This window comes from Myotis brandtii, unplaced genomic scaffold (genome assembly GCF_000412655.1).
Source record: "Myotis brandtii unplaced genomic scaffold, ASM41265v1 scaffold548, whole genome shotgun sequence".
Taxonomy (NCBI): domain Eukaryota; kingdom Metazoa; phylum Chordata; class Mammalia; order Chiroptera; family Vespertilionidae; genus Myotis; species Myotis brandtii.
The window spans coordinates 1,020,843-1,041,954 of NW_005370031.1; the positions used below are offsets into that span (position 1 = coordinate 1,020,843).

General features: G+C 38.0%; 1 pseudogene; it reads left to right on the plus strand.

Moving 5' to 3' along the window:
* The first annotated feature begins 4,785 nt into the window (after nt 1-4,785).
* LOC102239438 lies at nt 4,786-20,429 on the plus strand (annotated as a pseudogene).
* Nucleotides 20,430-21,112: the final 683 nt, after the last annotated feature.

Sequence of the window (21,112 nt, forward strand, 5' to 3'; positions counted from 1 at the left end):
AAAAGTCATGTGTACAAAAGTTACAACACAGAAAATTATAATTTAATGATATTAATATTTTAATAATTTTACTGTCATAATTTAGTCCTTCAGCTTCCCTCCAGAAATAGCCACTATCAACAGTGTCTTATGCATCTCCCCAAAATATATCTCATGCATATATGTAATTATGTATCTTCCCTCTAATTTTAACACAAATGGAACTATAATAGTCAAATTTTTCTGTTGCCTAGTTTTTTTCCTAAAGAAAACATAATTTTTGTTCCCATTTTTAAATTTTTTCTTATCAGCCCATTGCATTATATAACATGCATGATATATTTGTTTTGGGTGTTTTTTTTTTCTGTTTGACTACTGCTTATCTCACTACACTGTAAAATCCATAGAGGCAAGGACTTTGTCTTGTTGATGGCTGTGTAGCTAGTGCCCAGAACTTAGTATGAGCTCAAATCCTTGCTGAATGTAATAATGAATGAGCCACTGATATCCTCCCATGTCAGCCCATATTCTACCATGCCATTCTTCTTAATGGTTCCATGCCATTCAATTGTACAAGTCACACTAAAGTTTTGTAACCATCTTTCAGTTTCTGGTTATAAAGGCTGCCATGTGGCAATGTATTCTTGTACATATATCTTTATGTGCATATGTGAGTACATTTGTTATATATGCATTTTGAGTATATTCATTAGATGATTTCTTAGAAGGAACATTGTTAAATGAAGGTAGGTGTGCTTTTCAATGTGATAGAGATAGCCAAATTGCACTCCTAAAAGGGGGTGTAAATTTAGAATACAGCAAAATAATATGTTTTCCCATATTCTTTCTGGTCATCAGCCTCAGATGCCAGGAGTAAACTAAACACATCAGAGAGGATATTAAATGGATATTTCACCTCTTGGAAACATGGGTTTAGTCATCAATAAAGTAGAGATGATAATGAAACCTATGTTGACTGTTCTTTAAAGAGAGGAAATTGTCTTTGGATTTGAAAATGAATAACAAATGAAAGTAAAAAACAATAGCCTCAATATACTTATCAAATCTATATTATAAAAGGCCTGTGGCCCTAACGCCATAATGACCAAAGACCGGCGTGGGTGGGTAGGGCTGTGAGCATGGCGAGGCCGCACGGGTGGGTGGGGTCACACAATTTCATGTGCTGGGCTTCTAGTATATTAATATTTTAGCAGCTATTTTCTCATTGGCATAATTTAAGAATATGCATTTTCCCTCATTGGAAAAATAATAAACCTTTAACATTTTAAAGTGTTCTGACCTGAACTTTGACATAAAAGATGGCCCATAAAAGACAGTTCTAGATTATCTCTTTTTATTGTTAGATGATTTTTTAAGACAAAAAAAGCACTTGGCAATAATAATGATTTTTTTAAAAAAACTACTGGCTTTTAAACAGTTATTATAGATGATCATCATGCTAAGTATTTTCCAAATATTTATTTGATATTTATAGTTGTCCTTTTGAGTTATGCATTATTTTTTTATTTTATTGATTTTTTACAGAGAGGAAGGGAGAGGGATAGAGAGTTAGAAACATCGATGAGAGAGAAACATCGATCAGCTGCCTCCTGCACACCCCCTACTGGGGATGTGCCTGCAACCAAGGTACATGCCCTTGACCAGAATCAAACCTGGACCCCCCACCCTTTAGTCCGCAGGCCGATGCTCTATCCACTGAGCCAAACCAGTTAGGGCTGAGTGATGCATTATTATTGCAATTGTACAAATGAAAACAAAACAAACCAATGCACAAGAGTTTTAAGTAGTTTATCCAAGACTAGAAGTTAAGAATGGTGATCTCTGGTATTAGATTTGTCATTGACTTGTTGATGTGAGTTAAGCAATTTAGTTTCTGTGTCTGTTTCTTGGTCAAGAAACAATAAGATGAGAGATTGAATGGTCATATGTTCCCTTGAAGTTCTAGTATTTATAAATGTAATTGCTGAAAAAAACCTATTCTAAACCTCATCATGATCAGCCCATACTACTCTTCATCAATTAGATAATTTAGCAGTTCTTTATGTGTAGCTGAAATCTTTCTTGATTTCATTTAAGCCCACTTTTAATTTGATCCTCTGCAGACAAAACAATATTCCACCAATACACAATAATTAATTCATTTTTATCCCATTTTCTGCTATACAGAAAAGGTAGAAATACAATTAGATTTCTCCCCTTTAATAATTAAAAATTATTTGGCATACTCTTTAACTTCTTCAAATCCTTTATTAAAATAGAGATTCAAATTAAACTTAATATTCCAATAAGAGTTTTAGGTAGGGAACTAAAGCCAAGTACCTTTATAAAGAAAGAATTTTTTCTTAATGCTTTAATATCATTGTATGTTTGACATGTTCCAGAATCATGTGGATTTCATTCTTATCATTTTGTCACTGATACAGTTTATTACTTTTATTTATAAATATTTTCAGTACTTGTATCTAGTTATTTTTCTCTTGCTATCTTATTTTGATATTATGGATATTTGTTTATATGTTTACTCATTCAATTTTATTCATTCTTGAAACTTTTCCCCCTAATTGTTTAAGTACATTTTATCGTAACAATAAAGATGTGATAAAGAAATTTGATAATTATAGGTTATTTCCTTTACATAGTTATTTAACACAATCATTGAAGAAAATTTTATTGTGGAACAAAGTCTTGTCAAATGTAGCATATCCACAAAGCATTTATTTCTTCATCCTAAGTCAGTAATGGCGAACCTTTTGAGCTCAGTGTGTCAGCATTTTGAAAAACCCTAACTTAACTCTGGTGCCGTGTCACATATAGAAATTTTTTGAACTTTGCAACCATAGTAAAACAAAGATTTATATTTTTATATTTATTTGGTATATTTAAATGCCATTTAACAAAGAAAAATCAACCAAAAAAAATGAGTTCGCGTGTCACCTCTGACACGCATGTCATAGGTTCGCCATCACTGTCCTAAGTTATTGTCAAACTCTTGACAGATATTGTCTGGGTGTGGCCTGCCCCTAGTGTTCTGCTTAAAGTGATAGAGGCAATACCAAACTTCTTTATCTAGTCATTTCGGTTTTCTCAACTAGATTATTCTTTACATATTATTTTCAGTTAGAAATTGGAAAAAAATTTATTGATTTATTCATGAGGTTCCCATTGCAAACCATGAAGTTTCTCAATTGTAGAGAAAATACCATGATGTATAAGCTCAGTGCACAATGCTGATATACTACATTCTGTTCTAAAACTGATCAGTTACAGTGACTCCAAAGAAGAGTGATCAAAAGGGTCTCATCATAAAAAGGATGTTAAAGTAAACATGAGTTTGTAATTTAATAAGAGAAAATTAAAGAGGAATTCAGTTTCATCTCTTAATATTATAAGTAAGATTAATAAAGTTACAATATTTGTAACTGAGCAGGCCTACAAATGATCATAAATCTCATGCTGAAACATGTCTGTAGAATCCAGTTTAAGAACTCTTAAATCTCTGTGGATGGATAGCTTGGACTAGATGACCTATACAGTTCTCTCCATAACTAATTTATGTCAAAGGTGTGCTACTCTGTAGAACATGGGATTAGGTGGAACCATATGAAAGTGATTCCTTTTTTTTTTTTTACCATTTTTGACCTACATTAACGATGCATAGTCCAACATAATATAGTAGGATTCACTATTAAATTCTGAATGTTCTAAATGTAGCATATTTATGGCTTCTGAGCTTAGAGGAATTTTTCCATGCTATCAAACAGTCTCTGGGCTAGTCTCTCAACTTTTCTTTTTACTGTCCACCTGTGTACTTCACTCATTTTTGCCATTCTGAATCTTACTTTAAGTGGGCATAAGCTAGTTTTTGCAATTCAAATATCCAACTGGTGAGTTTTAATATATGAAACATTCTGCTTTGGCCTCTTCTGATGATAAAACATGCTGGGATAGATGCTGGATATATCTGATGTGTCTCATAAGGGTCTGTAGTTCTGATGCTCAGAAAACTTCCCATGCTGCTTCCCCTTTGTTTCCTAAATGACAGTTGTACAGATCCTACCTATAGTTGCATTGGCTGTCATTTCTCTTTTGCAGAAACCATTAGCTCTTTGGTAGAGATAATGCCATAGTCTTATTTTTCTCTCTCTATTCAATAAAAGGTCATGCAGTGAATGCAAAAGAACAACTCCAATATGCTTAGTGCTGCCACCAGGAGGAGATATTTTGGTATGACTGTGAGGTCTCCCTTGTAAGTGTATCTTAGAGTTAGACATAGACCCTGCTATGAGGATCTGTGTTAAAGTAACTTAAGGAAGTGTTCCCAGGGATTTACTGCAAGAGATAATGGAAGCCAAGGAAGGGTTCCATCTCCAGTAAAAGTCTCTCAGATGGTATAGCTTCAGTCTGATCCTGCTGGAAAAATCTGGAGTGTAAATTATGCCTCATATTTATCCTTACCCAAGGCTAGGGAGCTGCTCTTTCATACTGCTACACAGTTCATTCATTGGTTAAGGCTACTCTGAGCGATGGGCTCGCTAACTCCTAGATCAGTGATGGCGAACCTATGACACGCGCGTCAGAGGTGACACGTGAACTCATTTTTTTGGTTGATTTTTCTTTGTTAAATGGCATTTAAATATATAAAATAAATATCAAAAATATAAATCTTTGTTTTACTATGGTTGCAAATATCAAAAAATTCTATATGTGACACGGCACCAGAGTTAAGTTAGGGTTTTTCAAAATGCTGACAGGCCGAGCTCAAAAGGTTCGCCATCACTGTCCTAGATGCTTCAAAACCTTTTCAGCTGTGAACAAAAGCAGATCCAGCAGCTCGGGAGGAAAGGGGAGATGGACGGTACCTCTAAAAAAACGATAAAAAGGGATTTAAGGGGACCTGGTTGGAGCATGAACATTAACAATTACAGAGTGTCTATAAGCTGATTATTGGGGAGGACTTTGTTGCTACTGCATACTGATAGAAGCACAAAGAAACAATAAAGACACCTTTAAGAGGTGTGTAGAAACCTAATTAGGAAGTTGAAACTAAAACTAAAGTCATGGTGAACCAATGCTATTCAGTTCCCAAAACTTGTTGGATAGAGGGTTTGAATCCCACAGTTGTCATCCTACTTCCTGTCTGTTGAATGAGTAATAAAGCACAATGAGAGCAGTGACTGTCGGTGGAAAGGGCATTTGAAGTTCTCACTGGCAAATTAGCGCAGAAAAAGCCAGTTTCTTTTCCTTTTATTCCATGACACAAAAAGAAAGGTTTGCCACTATAGAATCAAAAGCTGAGTTAGGCATCAAAGCTAAAAGGACAAAATATTATATAAGGACTCAATCCTTAGCTGCTCATTATTCCTTTTTAAAGACTTTAGTTTCAAAGAAGTCTCATATGTGATTATAATAATCTTTGGACAAATTGTTATATGTTACATGTGAGATGGGTCTCATTGTAAGAGCTGCCAGTTCTGAAGACTAAAGCTGTAAAGGTTTATTCAAATGGAGCAGTGACCCAATAGAGAACCTCTCATTCAATATCTTGTGGCTTGAACAGGAACTATTAAATATGTCAGGAAGACAAAGAGTCAATATAAAGTACATAAAACTTTATAGGATTTTTTTCTTGAGAAATACAGTCTTCTTTCTTTAAATAAAGGACTCTGGGAAGACTCTTGGCAGCTTCAACAGCATATAAAAATACTCATTTTGCCAACATCGTGAACTTGTGTTGACCTGAATCACAATGACCCATAATCTTCTGTCATATGGGAATTTAATCTCTATTATCTGCAACTGCAAACAATATAATTCCATTATATAAATGAACTTTTTTGGTACATATGAGGTGTTTACTCCTTAAATGAAGACAGAAAAGTTTTTTTTTCAAGAAAATCTAAACCTCAGATAAAGTAAGTTATTATACAGTAGAAGGCAATGATCCATCTTTATTGAACACTCTTTAAAACAAATGATTGAGTTTTGCTTTCTCATATGTCTTTTTCAATACTGGTCTTTCCTTTCCCTAACTTCATAGGAAATACTTATATTCAGAGACAATTTTTAAAATTCATTTACCACATATACCAGCAGTTTGACTTTAAAAATATTTTAAATACAAAAACTGAGGTCATGAAAAGTTCAATGTTCAAAGTCACTAATCATCTGAGAGATGCAAACCAAAACAACACTGAGGTACCATCTCACACCTGTCAGAATGGCTATCATCAACAAATCAACAAAGGACAAGTGCTTGTGAGGATGTGGAGAAAAAGGAACACTCGTGCACTGCTAGTAGGAATGCAGACTGGTGCAGCCACTGTGGAAAACAGTATGGAGTTTCCTCAAAAAGTTAAAAATGGAACTCCCATTTCACCCAGTAATCTCACTTCTAGGACTATATCCCAATAAATCAGAAACACCAATCAGAAAGGATATATGCACCCCTATGTTCATAGCAGCACAATTCACCATAGCTAAGATTTAGAAACAGCCCAAGTGCCCATCAGCAGATGAGTGGATTAAAAAACACAATGGGATACTATGCTATTGTTAAAAAGAAAGAACTCTTATCATTCGCAACAGCATGAATAGATATGGAGAACATTATGCTAAGCGAGTAAGCCAGGCAGAGAAAGGTAAGTATCACATGATCTCACTCATTTGTGGAATATAATGATCAACATAAACTGATGAACAAAAATGTATCCAGAGACAGAGAAGCATCAAACAGACCGTCAAACCTCAGAGGGAAGGCAGGGGAGGTTGCTGGTGGATACGAGATCCACCAAAACAGTTGTAGGCATGCATATAAGCATAACCAATGGACACAGACAGGGGGTGAGGGCATGTGCTTGAGGGGTGGGAGTGGCCAGGGAAAGGTCAATGGGAGAAAAAGAAGATATGTAATACTTTAAACAATAAAGAATTCAAATATTTTAAAAAAAGAAGAAAGGGCCTAGCCGGTGTTGCTCAGTGGTTGAGCATCCACCTATGAACCAGGAGGTCACTGTTGGATTCCCAGTCAGGGCACATGCCTGGGTGGTGGGCTGGATCCCCAGTAAGGGGTGTGCAGGAGGCAGCCGATCCATGATTCTCTCTCATCATTGATATTTCTCTCTCTCCCTCTTTCTTCCTCTCTGAAATCAATAAATACATTTTAAAAAAAGGTTCAGAGAACAAAGGCTCTTTCTAAAAGATACTTCAATAGGAAATTGTTGAAAGGATTGATATACCATTTCAGCTATGCCTATATAATTTTAATCCAAGCACATAAGGTAAATATACAGCTTGTTTTAATAAAATAAAATAAAATACTACTGACTGATATATTTTTACATGATGAAAGCTTGTATAGTAAATGATTGAACAGATTGAAATCATTGTACTAGATTAAGTTTTCTTCAGTTGCTTTAGTTAATGGCATTTACTTTTAGAGTGGACCTACGGAAGAACATTCATGCAATTCAGGATGGTGTAGCTCTAATGACCTGTTGCTTTGTCACTCCATTCAAGAAAAGTGACCTAGTGTTTCACAAGCAAAAGATACAACATTAGGCTGAACTATTCCCTGTCTCTATTCCTACTTACTGTTTCTGCTTTTGCCACCACTGTACCTTCCTTCTACTCTTACCTTAATGCCAACACCTATACTGACTCACTGCTTCTGCTAACTGATATGTGGTGTGTGAGGGTGCACATGTGCATGCACATTGAATTTCTGCCTTTGCTATGAACTGCTATGCCACTCCCATTCAAACTTACCGCACAAAAGATGCCTTTATTCACTGCTGACTATAAGGGTTCCTCTATTAGCCCAATGCAAAGGCACTAGCCAACCTATAGATATTTACTTCTAAGACAGGACTCCATCTTCTTCTAATAAAATTTGGTCAAAGAAGCTGTTGCCTCCCTTCCAGCAAGATATTGGATCTAGCCTTCAGCAAAGCCATCCGTACTGACCTCACCTCCCCAGGGTTTGTTCCTAGGAGAGTAAGGACAACGAAGATTTAACCTTCTGGTTCCAGCCATCCAATCACCTAAAACGGACTAAATCAAGTATATTTTCATGTATAAAGAGTCTTCAAATGTATCAATAACTCAAAATGTATTTCTACTTGCTTGGCAATATCTAAATTTCCACTTTTCACTTTACATTTGAAAGGATTGAAGTACCAATTCTTGGCTAAGATAATGCAGGGAGGCCAATTATTCAATGACTTTAAATGCTTGAATTTAGAAACTTCCAAGTTTCAGAGAGGAATTGGACACTGGGGATTGGATGGACAGAAAAATTACAGAAGGGGTGGGTAGCCTGTGATGTATAGGAAAAATGATGAAAAGGAAGAACAACAATCAGTAAATAGTGATTCCCAGTACTTAAGAGATTTTTCGTTATTGTTTACTTCTAACTCTGTGCAAAAGGAGAGAGATGATTTATAGTGTGTTATTATTTTTTTCTCATGCACATTCTTACTTGTGCATACTTTAACACTGCTATTAAGACCCTGCATGGATCTGGACAGTGGTACTGGTGCTTTCTGAAGTTTATTTTTCCTAACTCAATCACATACACTGTAGCACAGTTTCATTGTCTTGGGTTTTGTAGGGCAGGAACAAACACATTTTCACAATCTTGCCATAGAGCTATATGCCCACTCCTAGGCTCTAGGCCACTGTTTAGTTCACAGGGACTCCAACTAACTCTTCTTCCTATAAATCGTGCTGAACCTCAGTGATGACTTCTTGCAATAGGATCTAGGATGACGGAGGTAAACAGTATCTTAAATGCCTGAGTATGGCACTGGAGATTGGGAGGGACAGGTTTTTATTACCTGGGAATTGTTTTAAGTCTCAGTGATATGATGCAAAATATAGGATATATTTGTACATCTTAGTTTCCTAACCACTAAACATTCTTGGATGACTTCTGGAGATATTTAAGAAGTATACCACATTATGCCAGGCTGGCGTGGCTCAGTGGTTAAGCATCAACCTGTAAACCAGGAGGTCACGGCTCGATTCCCCGTCAGGGCACATGCCTAGGTTGCGGGCTCAATCCCCAGTGGGAGGCAGCCAATCAATGATTCTCTCTCATCATTGATGTTTGTATCTCTATCTCCCTCTCCCTTCCTCTGTGAAATCAATAAAAATATATTTAAAAAATATATAGACCACATTATGTTGTTCTAGTTAGACCTAATTACTGGACAGAACAAAAGCCCGCCATTTTTAGGAGCCCTGGACAAACGAAGAGATGCTAGCTGGTTCAAGGTACAGGACAAGTGGTATTGCCAACTGGCCCTTATAAAACGGCACATGCTGTGGTGCTTGTATTGTAGGAGGCAGATGGGAGTGTGCTATCAAGCCCATCATAAGCCATGAAGGAAGAATCATGGAGATCCAAGACTTTTGAAGCCAAGTTTTGCCTTCTTTCCTAAGTAACTATTTTCTTCTTGAGAAGAACCTCTGAATTCAGAGAGGCTGAATTCCTGGCCTAGGGACCCACAAGAATACCTGACCCAGCCACTATCATAAACCAGATATAACCTGTTACACCTAGTTGTATACTCAGAAACCTTTAAATATCAAGTGAAAAAATATATGTATAGCACTGAGCCTGAGAAAGTCCTAAAGGCATAAGTAATTTGCATGAGCAGGTAACTGATACTTCCAGAGTGCCTTAATCCTGCAAAGTTACTTCTTCTTCAAACCACATCTGTGGCCTGATGGTAATTCCCTATCACATACAAAGTAGGAAAAACACACACCTCAAATTGGAATTTAAAGAGCTTTGCTTTAGAGTCTAAAGTTTGGTCTAAAGTTTAGACCAAAAATGAACTATCCTAGTATTCTAGCCCTGGAAGGAGTTTTTAAGGTAACTGAGAAATGGAATTCTTCCACCGAGAAGGATTGAAGGAACATTGAAACAGTATTGATCACTGATTCCTAGAAATGTTCTTGCCCCTTAACTTCTCTAATATTTTCTCTTTGTGTTTCTCATAATCTCTTAGTCATCCCTCCTCTTTTTGGTCCCTCCTGGAGACCAGTCCTCCTCTGTATACAAGTAATATTTGAGTTCATCAGGCTTAGTTATATATTTATTTTTCTTTTATCCTATATTCAAAGTCGGCCATTTTACTTGGTTTCAATTGTCATAGATACAGAAATGACTCCTTCACTTACATTTCTAGCCTAGGACTCTGAGCTCCAGATCCCTATACTTTTTTTTTAATCCTCACTCGACATTTTTCCATTGATTTTTAGAGAGTGGAAGGGAGAGGGAGTGACAAACACTAATGTGAGAGACACCTCGATTGGTTACCTCCCGCATGCCCCCGACCAGGGCTGGGAGCCTGCAACCAAGGTACGTGCCCTTGACTGGAATCAAACCTGGGATCCTTCAGTCCACAGGTCAATGCTCTATCCACTGAGCCAAACCTGTTAAGGCCCTATACTTATTTTTTAATATTATGGTAAGCCCAGCTGGCATGGGTCAGTGGTTGAACATCGACCTATGTACCAGAAGGCCAATGGTTTGATTCCCGGTCAGGGCACATGCCTGGGTTGCAGGCTCGATCCCCAGTGGGGGACATGACAGGGGAAGCCGATCAATGGTTTTCTCTCATCATTGATGTTTCTATCTCTCTCTTCCTTTGTGAAATCAATAAAAATATACTTTTAAAACATGATGGCAAAATATAAAGAATGTAAAATTTAAAGTTTTAACTATTTCAAAGAGTAGAGTTCAGTAGCACGCAGTGCGTTTACATTGTTGTACATCCATAACCACCACCGATCTCCAGAACTTTTTCATCTTCCCAAATTGAAACTTCATACCCATTAAACAATAACTCCCATTACCCTCTCCCTCCAGCCCCCAGCAACTACCATTCTCCTTTCTGTCTCTATGAATTTGCATATGTGGAATAATACAATATTTGCCCTTTTGTGTCTGTCTTATTTCATTTGGCATTATGTTTTCAAAGTTCATCCATGTTGTAGCATGTACCCGAATTTCATTTAACCATTCATCTGTCCATGGACATTTGTGTTGTTTTCATATTTTAGCTATTGTAAAAAAAAATGCTACTGTGAACATTGGTATACAAATATCTGTTCAAGGTCTCTGCTTTTAGTTCTTTTGTGAAACCACCATACTATATATTTTCTATATACTTCTCTTTATATTTGAATTTGGCCTTGACTCTTCAAAACAAAATAAAATAAAATGTCTTAACTTTGCCTCAAAATATGGTCCTTCATTAGTGTTCCTTTGAAGAATGGCAGGCATATAAACCAGAAAATAAGAAGTCACCCTTGATTGAACCCTCTTCCTTACCTTTCATATCATTGCCTTGTCAATTTTAACTCAAATATTCCTTAAATCCACCTATTTATGTCTATCCTTATCACCATTTCTCTAGAAAGAGTTCTCATTATCATTTTGATTATGGCAATGGCTTTCTAATTGGTTTACTCATATCCATTCTTACCCTTTCTCCTTACAAGCACTGCTCTGCAATATGACCAGAAAGTTCATAAATAATCATGTCACCCACCTGTTGAAAAATAAATATTCAGTGGTTTAATATTATTAAGATAAAGATCACAATTCTTAATATGGTTGGCAAAGCCAAGTCTGATCTGGCCTCCACTTCCTCAGCTTCATCTCTCACAAAATCTACCTCTTTTTCTGATCTTCCATCATACTGAGCTTCCTTGGGTTTTTAATGGGTCTCCTACCTGGAACAAGGACATGGTGAATTATATTCACTCTAACTAGGACCCTACCCTCTATTCTTTATCATCACAACATGGAAGTTATCCTTCACCCCTAAGATCAGATTAAACTCCCTTATAAGCTCACATTAATGCATTTTTCTTTTTTTAACATCTATATAATAAAAGGCCAATATGCAAATTGTCCCCTTGGGAGCTCGACTGACCGGGAGTTCGACCGCTCGCTATGACATGTGCTGACCACTAGGGGGTGGCACAGAATGAAGGAAGGCCCCAGCCAGCAGCCAGCACCGAGTAGCCGGGGGGAAGGAAGGCCCCGATTAGCCCTGATTGCCGGCCAGGCCTAGGGACCATACCCATGCACACATTTTGTGCACCGGGCCTCTAGTCTTATCATAAGACACATTTCTAAATTTTATTGGGTTTTTTTTATTAAAATACCAGAGGCCCGGTGCACGAATTCATGCACTGGTGGGGTCCAGCATATCTTACCCATTAGAATATAAGGTTCAGGAGGTCATCATCATGTCTACCTTTTTGAACTTCTATATATAGAGCAGATAACACAGTTCCTAACACAGAATAGACACTCGGTGCTTGTGGGATGAAGGAATAAATTGATTTATGTCCCTATGGTCTCCCCAGAATTCAGGTGTTCTTCTCAGATAAGGATCTTGCATTGCCCTATTCATATTGGCATCCCCAACATCTACCACATTTAGGGATCAATCATGTTTGCTGAACTGAACACCATAATTCCACATTCAACAGAGCTTTAAAAATTAGCCAGAAGCATACCCTTTGTCCACAGTTTCTAGTCTTCTCTGAAAGAATATCCTTCAAACCATGTTCCCTTTCCTTTGTAGAGTAGTTGTCCCACTCTTTCTTTTTCATAGAGGAAAAGGACAGCATTTTATTTAGGCAGGAAATTAAGACAAACAGGAAGAAAAAAGTCTGCAAAGAGCTGTGCTTTTATATGTGCATCAGAGGTACTATTGCTAGGCTTTCTGTCTGTCCTTTAACAGAGGTGATACATTCTATTTTTCCAGCCTGCACGCCCTACCTTAGACACTAGTTTTCTAATCTTCCACTCATTCTAATTCTCTAAGCAGAGAAAGCCTATAGTATTAATATTATTTTTACTAATATGACTTACATTCTTGGTGGAAATAAGCAGAGAGCACAAAATAGATGAAAACACCATGTATTGAAAATCACAAATGCTTAAAGAGGTTATGTTACAGACATACACACAAGGACATATTTTTTTCTTTAATTAACCTCTTATATAATGATACATGTGTGTTCCAATTTTACAGAAAACTGTTAAACCAAGGCACAAATAAGTTAATGTCACTCAACATAATAAGTAGGAAAGTATGTCTGACTAAAAGTTTACACTTTTAACTACTATGCTACCCCAAATTACTAAACAAATAACTTACTTGATTCTAACAATCACCCATATTTGGAAAAGTGTAGAAATTTGTGAGTTAAGATTGATGATTTAGGGTGTAAGCTCCAGGTGCAGGCTGCCTGGTTTGATATTTAATATATTCTACTTTCTAATTGTGCAATCTTGGGCAAGACATTTAAACACTGTGCCTCGACTACCTGATCTAAAAAACAGGAATATATATATAAAGCATTATGAAAAATAAATGAGTTAATTACATGTGAAGCATTTAGAAAAATGTTTGGCATATAGTAATGATGTTAAACATTATTAAGTGGCTCAAAACTATTTGGCATGTAGAAGAGACTCAGTAAAAGTTAGTAATTATTATTATTGCTAATATTACTCCTACCCCCAAGTTGTATAAAGCTAAGATTGGCCCTAGTTGGTTTGGCTCAGTGGATAGAGTATTGACTTGCAAACTGAAGGGTCCTGGGTTTGATTCCAGTCAAGGGTACGTATCTCAGTTGCAGACTCTATCCCTGGCCCTGGTCAGAGCATGTGTGGGAGGCAATCAATTGATGTGTCTCTCTCACATTGATGTTTCTCTCTACCTCTTCCTCTCCCTCCCACTTTCTCTAAAAAAATCAATGGAAAAATAACCTTGAGTGAGGATTAACAAAAAAACAGCAAACAAACAAACAAACAACAACAAAACAACTAAGATTAATCTCTGGATTCTTTAGGAGTTTCAAGAAAATAAATTATAGTCATATAAATATAAGTGATATATATGAGGGTACTTCTTAGCTGTCTTACTTTAGGGGTGACCGTATGTGTATGTAATGTGTGTCTTTTGGGAGAGGGGATGAAGTTACCCAAAACTTCTCAGGGACTTGTGGACATTCTAGTAGGCCTCAGTTAAATATTTAAGTCAAGATGTCCTGAGGAGAAATTTCATCTCTCCTCAAACTAAAATAGTGTAGAAGAGTTGCTAGTTTTGTAACTAATTCAAATAATATGCAGAGACTTTTTTTCTTATCACTCCAACTGAAAATCAAAGCTGACAGGTGAAAAGGCAATGTGAGAGATTTGGAGGAACTAACCATGAATTACACTTTATCTGAAATTGAGGGATTATATTTATCAAATATAAAGGGTTTACCCTGTAGTTGTCTTGGCCTCGAGTCTTCAGACTGCATTAGTCAGAAATAACTTTTTGCCAACTGTGTTTATTCCTGCTATAGGTGAAGGCCATTTTCTCAAAGTGATTAACTGGCAGTAGTACTCAATCCATTTATCCTTCTCAGACGCTCCTATTGTAATGCATTGCATTACTCTCTCCCCTCTGTGAAGCTACAAATAGGCAGTAGCTGTGAGAACTTGAGTTCTGAGTTTCTTAAAAATGAAAGTCTGAGACCTAATGAAATTGCTCCAACATAATGTTGGGAGTGTTTGGGAAAATGTAGTGTTCTTCATCTTCTTGAGTGGTTTGCTTGGCAGATGTATTTGAACTGATCACATGCCAGGGCAAATGATTTGAATGTCACCGAATAATTAATTAGGATAAGCTAGAAGTCCTAGCCAATGCAATGCTCCAAAGTGATTACCGAAATAAGCCAGGCCCTCGGCTTTGGGTTACCTCCGTCTACCTTTGGCTAAGCTGAACTGCACAAACTGAGCATTCAAAGAACATTTTCACACTAATAACATTAACGGATTATTTCACAGCAATTCAACCAAAACCAAACACTCTATTTGATATGGAATCGTTATACGTTTTGAAATTGTTTTGTTATAATGTGTCGGCATGCTTTTCTCTAAGTCATGTAGTTTCTAACATTGTATACATAATTTTGTGTTGCCTCAGGGAGTTGTTTACATTCTGAAGATTTTAGTCCTATATTAAGATAGACTTTATGAGTTGAATTAAAACTTCCTTTAGCTTAGCATGTAAAAGTCAATACTTCATTCTAGGCTCATTGTTCTAAAAATTGACATTCTCTGAGACTTCACTGAACACAATTTATAATTTATTTTGAAAATGACGCTCCCTAAATATACTAATACTACCAAGTAATTGCATGTTTTAGTTAGAATTATTTAAGTTGAAAGTGACAGAGCCCTAGCTGGTTTGGTTCAGTGGATAGAGCATTGGCCTACAGAATGAAGGGTCCTGGGTTTGATTCTGGTCAAGGTTGTGGGCTCTATCCCCAGTAGGGGGCATGCAGGAGGCAGCCAATCAATGATTCTCTCTCATCATTGATGTTCCTATGTGTCTCTACCTCTCCCTTCCTGTCTGAAATCAATAAAAATATATTTTTTAAAAGAAAGTGACAGCCCTGACCGGTTTGGCTCAGTGGATAGAGCGCCGGCTTTCAGACTGAAAGGTCCCAGGTTCGATTTCAGTCAAGGGCATGTACCTTGGTTGCGGGCACATCCCCAGTAGAGGGTGTGCAGGAGGCAGCTGATCAATGTTTCTCTCCCATCGATGTTTCTAACTCTCTATCCCTCTCCCTTCCTCTCTGTGAAAAATCAATAAAATATATTTTTTAAAAAATAAAGTGACAGAAAACAGCTAAAATTAGCCTTAGCAAATAGGAATGAGCAGTCTGGAGAAAATGCAAAGACCAGATGCTGGAGGCTAAGGACAGTAGTAAGCATAATAAATTCGAGAAGTTCCTCAGAAGGCTGGCTGAAAATCTGCATATTATCACCTGCTGCTGAACAGCTGTAGGCATTTCCCCTAACCTGATAATCTTTTCCTGTTTACCAAACTTTATCTTTGATATGCCTGTTTGCATTCCTAAAGGGCCAATGTGTTTTCCAGTAAATAAAAAGCCATGGGTCTGGAGATTCAGAGAGCCCACTTCACTAGAGAGTGGAGCCTCCGTCTGGCTCCCCTAATGCCTTCCAAATTTATATTTCTTGTCTAGTCTCTATTCATTTATGCAGAGCCCTTCTCCAGATTCCTGAACCCTTGCTGCAAAAAAAGACTGCGGCAACCAGATATAGCTTTTCAGGAACTCAGGAATATCTCTAGTTCTCAGATTTCTTTTCTCCATCTTTTGGCTCTACTTTCTCTGGGTGAATATCATTAAAATTAGGTTCTTACCCAGCTGAAGATTAGAAACTATTATCAAGAGAAGATGGAATAAATGGGAGATAGATTAAAATGTTCACTCTGTTTAGAAATAGATTATTTTTGTGTTTCAGGAGTGTTTCCATTTAAGGCTGCAAATTTGGAGTATGGAAGGGAAGAGAGGCCTAGACTTTGAAGGGAGTTTCAGTTGTGTGTTTATTACATGAAATCAAAGTTCTTCTTTGATTTAGAAATAACCTATAATATCAGGGAAGGTTTTAAGAAACAGATAAACAAACAAACAAATGTACGAACAAACAACAAAGCAGAACTCAGGAGGTGTGGTAGCAACAAAGCAGAAAAAAATTTAAAAACCACAATGAAACTAAAATGGAAGAGTCATGAAGTTGAGACCAGAGAAACTTGCTTCTCAGTATCTTTTTTAGAAATTTTGGGTAGGTGATTTAGACTAGTCAACCCTGGGAAATTAAAATAATCATTCTCCAAGAAAAAAAAATAAACACTAGAGTGTTGGGAATAAAACTCAAAGCCTTATAGATAATCAAAGTTAGAGCCCTGGCTGGTTTGCTCAGTCGTCAGAGCATCAGACATAGGGTTGCAGGTTTGATTCCTGGTCAAGGACAGATACCTCGGTTTCAGCCTGAATCCTTGGCCCTGGTTGTGGTGCGAACTGGAGGCAACCAATCGATGTGTCTCTCTCACATTGATGTTTCTCTCTCCCCCATACTCCTCCTTCCCCTCCAGTCTCTCTAAAAAAATCAATGGAAAAAATATCCTTGGTGAGGATTAAAAAAAAAAAGATAATCAAAGTTACATTACACAGTAACTATAAATGTTTCCTATGTAATTTGGCAAATATGCAGATATTTCCCCTTATTGTTTGATAATATCTATTTTATGTGTGTGTGATAGAGTAAGGCAATACAAATACTATTTTTTTAAATAAGCATTTCTTATTTTTAAAATCATCCCAAATTTAATAAGAAGACATGGCAAACCTAATTCACGTTTAATTTGACTATTAGTGAAATTGAACATCTTTTCATGTGTTTTGATTTTATTTAGTCCTTCTTTTGTGAATGATTTCTTATACCAGGGGTGGGCAAACTTTTTGACTCGAGGGCCACAATGGGTTCTTAAACTGGACCGGAGGGCCGGAACAAAAGCATGGATGGAGTGTTTGTGTGAACTAATATAAATTCAAAATAAACATCATTACATAAAAGGGTACGGGTTTTTTTTTTTTTTTTTTAGTTTTATCCATTTCAAACGGGCCGTATCCAGCCCGCGGGCCGTAGTTTGCCCACGGCTGGGCTAGAGTTTGTCCTGTGATTATTAATAGTCTTCGCAAACGCTGGCATCACAGGAAACCGTCGTCGAATCAATTTAAATGGGAGGCCAGTGTCAGATGGGGACAAATTCTTGGAATCAGAACAGCCTCTCTACCTGCAATCCTGTTAATACTTCAGCTTCGATAATGTTAGGTCATAATGATCAATGATTCTCTCTCATCATTGATGTTACTCTCTCTCTCTCTTACTCTCCCCCCTTCCTCTAAATGAATAAAAATATATATATTTTAAAAATTGATTTGTAGGATCTTTATATGTCTTGATTATATTAACCTATGTCTGTTCTACATACTGAAATATATTTTCTTATTTTAAAAAATTAGCATTTCTGATACCATCTTCAGGTTGATTCGTGGTGGGTGTTTTCAGAGCAGCGGAACTGCAGACAGTGGGCCCCTCACTGTCCCCCGTGAAAGCCTGAGCTGACTGTGTAGCTTTCTCCCTTTGTCTCCTAACCACGTCCACCAACGAGAATGCTAATTCGCCAGCTGCCCGCCTTAACAGATCCAAGAACAAGGGAAAAGCCAGTTCAGAAATTAATGTGGAGCTGAGGAAAGCTAAGAAGGGTGACCAGATGCTCAAAGGAGAAATGTCAGCTCATTTCCTGATGATGCTACTTCTCCACGGCAGGAAAACCGCAACAACAGGGCACTGTAAATTGCTCTGTTGAGGACATGGTTGAAGGCATAAATAGCAACGATTTGGAAAGCCAGCTCCAAGCTATTCAGGCTGTGAGGAAACTACTTTCTAGAGAAAAACAGTCACCCATAGACAACATAATCCAGGCTGATTCGATTCCAGACTGTGTGTCCTTCTTGGGCAGAATTGATTGTAGTCCCATCCAGTTGGAATCTGCTTGGGCCCTCGCTAGCATTGCTTCCAGGGCTTCGGAACAGACCAAGGCTGTAGTAGATGGAGGTGCTATCCCAGCATTCATTTCTCTTGGCATCTCCCCAGGCTCACAGCAGTGAACAAGCCACATGGGCTCTGGGAAACATTGCAGGTGATGGTTCAGTTTTGTGAGACTTGGTTATCATATATGCTGCAGTTGACCCACTATTGGCTTTTCTTGTAGTTCCTGGGATGTCATCTTTTCATCTTTACTTACATAACGTGGTTACTTGTTGGGGAGCATGAGACTTGGTTGGAAAGTTTGTAAGGAGGACATTCTGAGAAAAGGGAAGTGTGTGGAAGGCCGCCTGCCCTGTTTATCGGAATTCCAACTTAGGGGAGACTTAGGAGAGTGCCGAAGGCGGCGCCCCTAATTATTCCTTGGCCTTTCCAAACAAGTCTGTGCATGTGCAGACCCCCGGGTGTTTACTGGAATCCTTATGCTTAATCCCTGGGTGCCCTTGCCTAGAGGACAATGTAATCACATGTGTCCTCCTGAGATTACTCACCCTACTGATTGTATCTAAAGATAAAAATTCCAATAAAGGCTAACGAGGCAGGCAATCGAGGCTTCTCTGGCTGCTAGAGCCAGGGGCCCCTTAGCCCTCTCTTTCACAGTCAAACTGTGTCTGAGTAATCCGCTCATCCATCATCCAGGGGCTGCTGGTCAGCCACAGCAGTTACGTATGTCATTTTACCTGGACACTTTTAAACCCCTATCGCAACAAGAATCTTTCACCCCCATTAGATGTTATTGAGCAGATTCTTCCTACTTTAGTTTGTCTCCTACATGATGAGGATCCATAAATACTAGCAGATAGCTGCTGGGCCATTTCCTACCTTACTGATCATTCAAATGAATGATTGAAATGGTCATGAAAGCAGGAGTTGTGCCCCAAATTGTGAGGTTTCTAAGAGCTTCTGAATTGCCAATCGTGACTCCTGCACTAAAGCCATAGGAAATAATCTCACTGAGACAGATAAACAGACTCAGGGTTTAATAGATGCGGGAGCACTTGCCGTCTTTCCCAGCCTGCTAATGAACTCCAGAACTAATATTCAGAAGGAGGCTACATGGACAATGTCAAACATCACAGCTGGCCTCCAGGACCGGATATAGCAAGTTGTGAATCATGGATTAGTCCCATTCCTCATTGCTGTTCTTTCTAAGGCAGACTTTAAGACACAAAAGGAAGCTGTATGGGCTGTGGCCAGTTCTACAAGTGGTGGAACAGTTGAACAGATTGTATACCTCGTTCATCTTGGCATAATAGAACTGATGAACTTCTTGACTGCGAAAGATACCAAAATTATTCTGGTTATTCTGGATGCCATTTCAAAGATCTTTCAGGCTGCTGAGAAACTTGGTGAAACTGAGAAACTTAGTGCATACAGTGATGGAAGAATTTGGAGGTTTGGACAAAATGGATGCTCTACAAAACCATGAAAACAAGTCTGTGTACAAAGCTTCATTAAAATTGATAAAGATCCCTAGCTGGTTTGGCTCAGTGGATACAGTGTCGGCCTGTGGACTGAAGGGTCCCAGGTTCGATTCCAGTCAAGGGCACATGCCCGGGTTGCGGCCTTGATCCCCAGTTGGGGGCATGCAGGAGGCATCCAATCAATGATTCTCTCTCATCATTGATGTTTCTATCTCTCTCTCCCTCTCCCTTCCTCTCTAAAATCAATAAAAATTAAAAAATAAATTAAAAAATAGATAACGAAACCCATGGACACAGGCAATAGGGTAGTGAAGACCTAGGGGGTGGGTAGGGGCTGGGAGGAGGTAGGTAAATGCGGAGGGGGGGGATATCTATAATACTATCAACAATACAAAATATATTTTAAGAAATTGATAGAGAAGGATTTCTCTGTAGAGGAAGAGGAAGATCAAAATGTTATGCCAGAAACTACCTTTGAAGGATGGCACTCCTGGGAATTTTAACTGTTAGATTGTACAGCTGAGGCATAAATTTGTTTGTTGTGTACTATGTTTCATACAGGTTTGTTTTACTGTTTCTCTACTAAGAACCGTTTTTAAATGTAGTTTGTTATTGTAACAACAAACTATACTTGAACAGTTCCAAACTGTACACACTGTATGAAGTGCCGCCTCTCAATGGGTTTCTTATTTCTATGTGGAATTTCATAGGATGCAGTGTCCTTTAAATGAAGATTAAATTTTTAAAAAGCATTTCTCTTATGATCTTGTTTTGGATACTTGGGAAGGAAAGCCTATTCAGTCTGTGTCCTGCTCCTAACCTATCCAGCCCTTTACTATTTGTGTGCAGGGGGTTTCCCACTTTGCATTCACTCCTCTCCCCGCTCCCCACAACCTGTGTTTGTCTGAAAACTCCCCTCAGGCCACAGAACTGCTTTACCTGAACTGAAAGAGCCAGAAGTTCCTGGTAACTTATGACCCCTGAGGCTTGGTCCTTAGCTACTGAAGGCTGCCTGGCTGGTCTCAGGAGTATAAATACTCCAGCTTTTTTGCCCTCTGGTTGAGACAACTCTAGGTGTGATTTATACTGTGTCCAGAGAAAGGTAACTTTTAAAAATACTTTTTTTATTGATTTCAGAGAGGAAGGAAGAGGGAGAGAGAGATAGGAACATCAATGATGAGAGAGA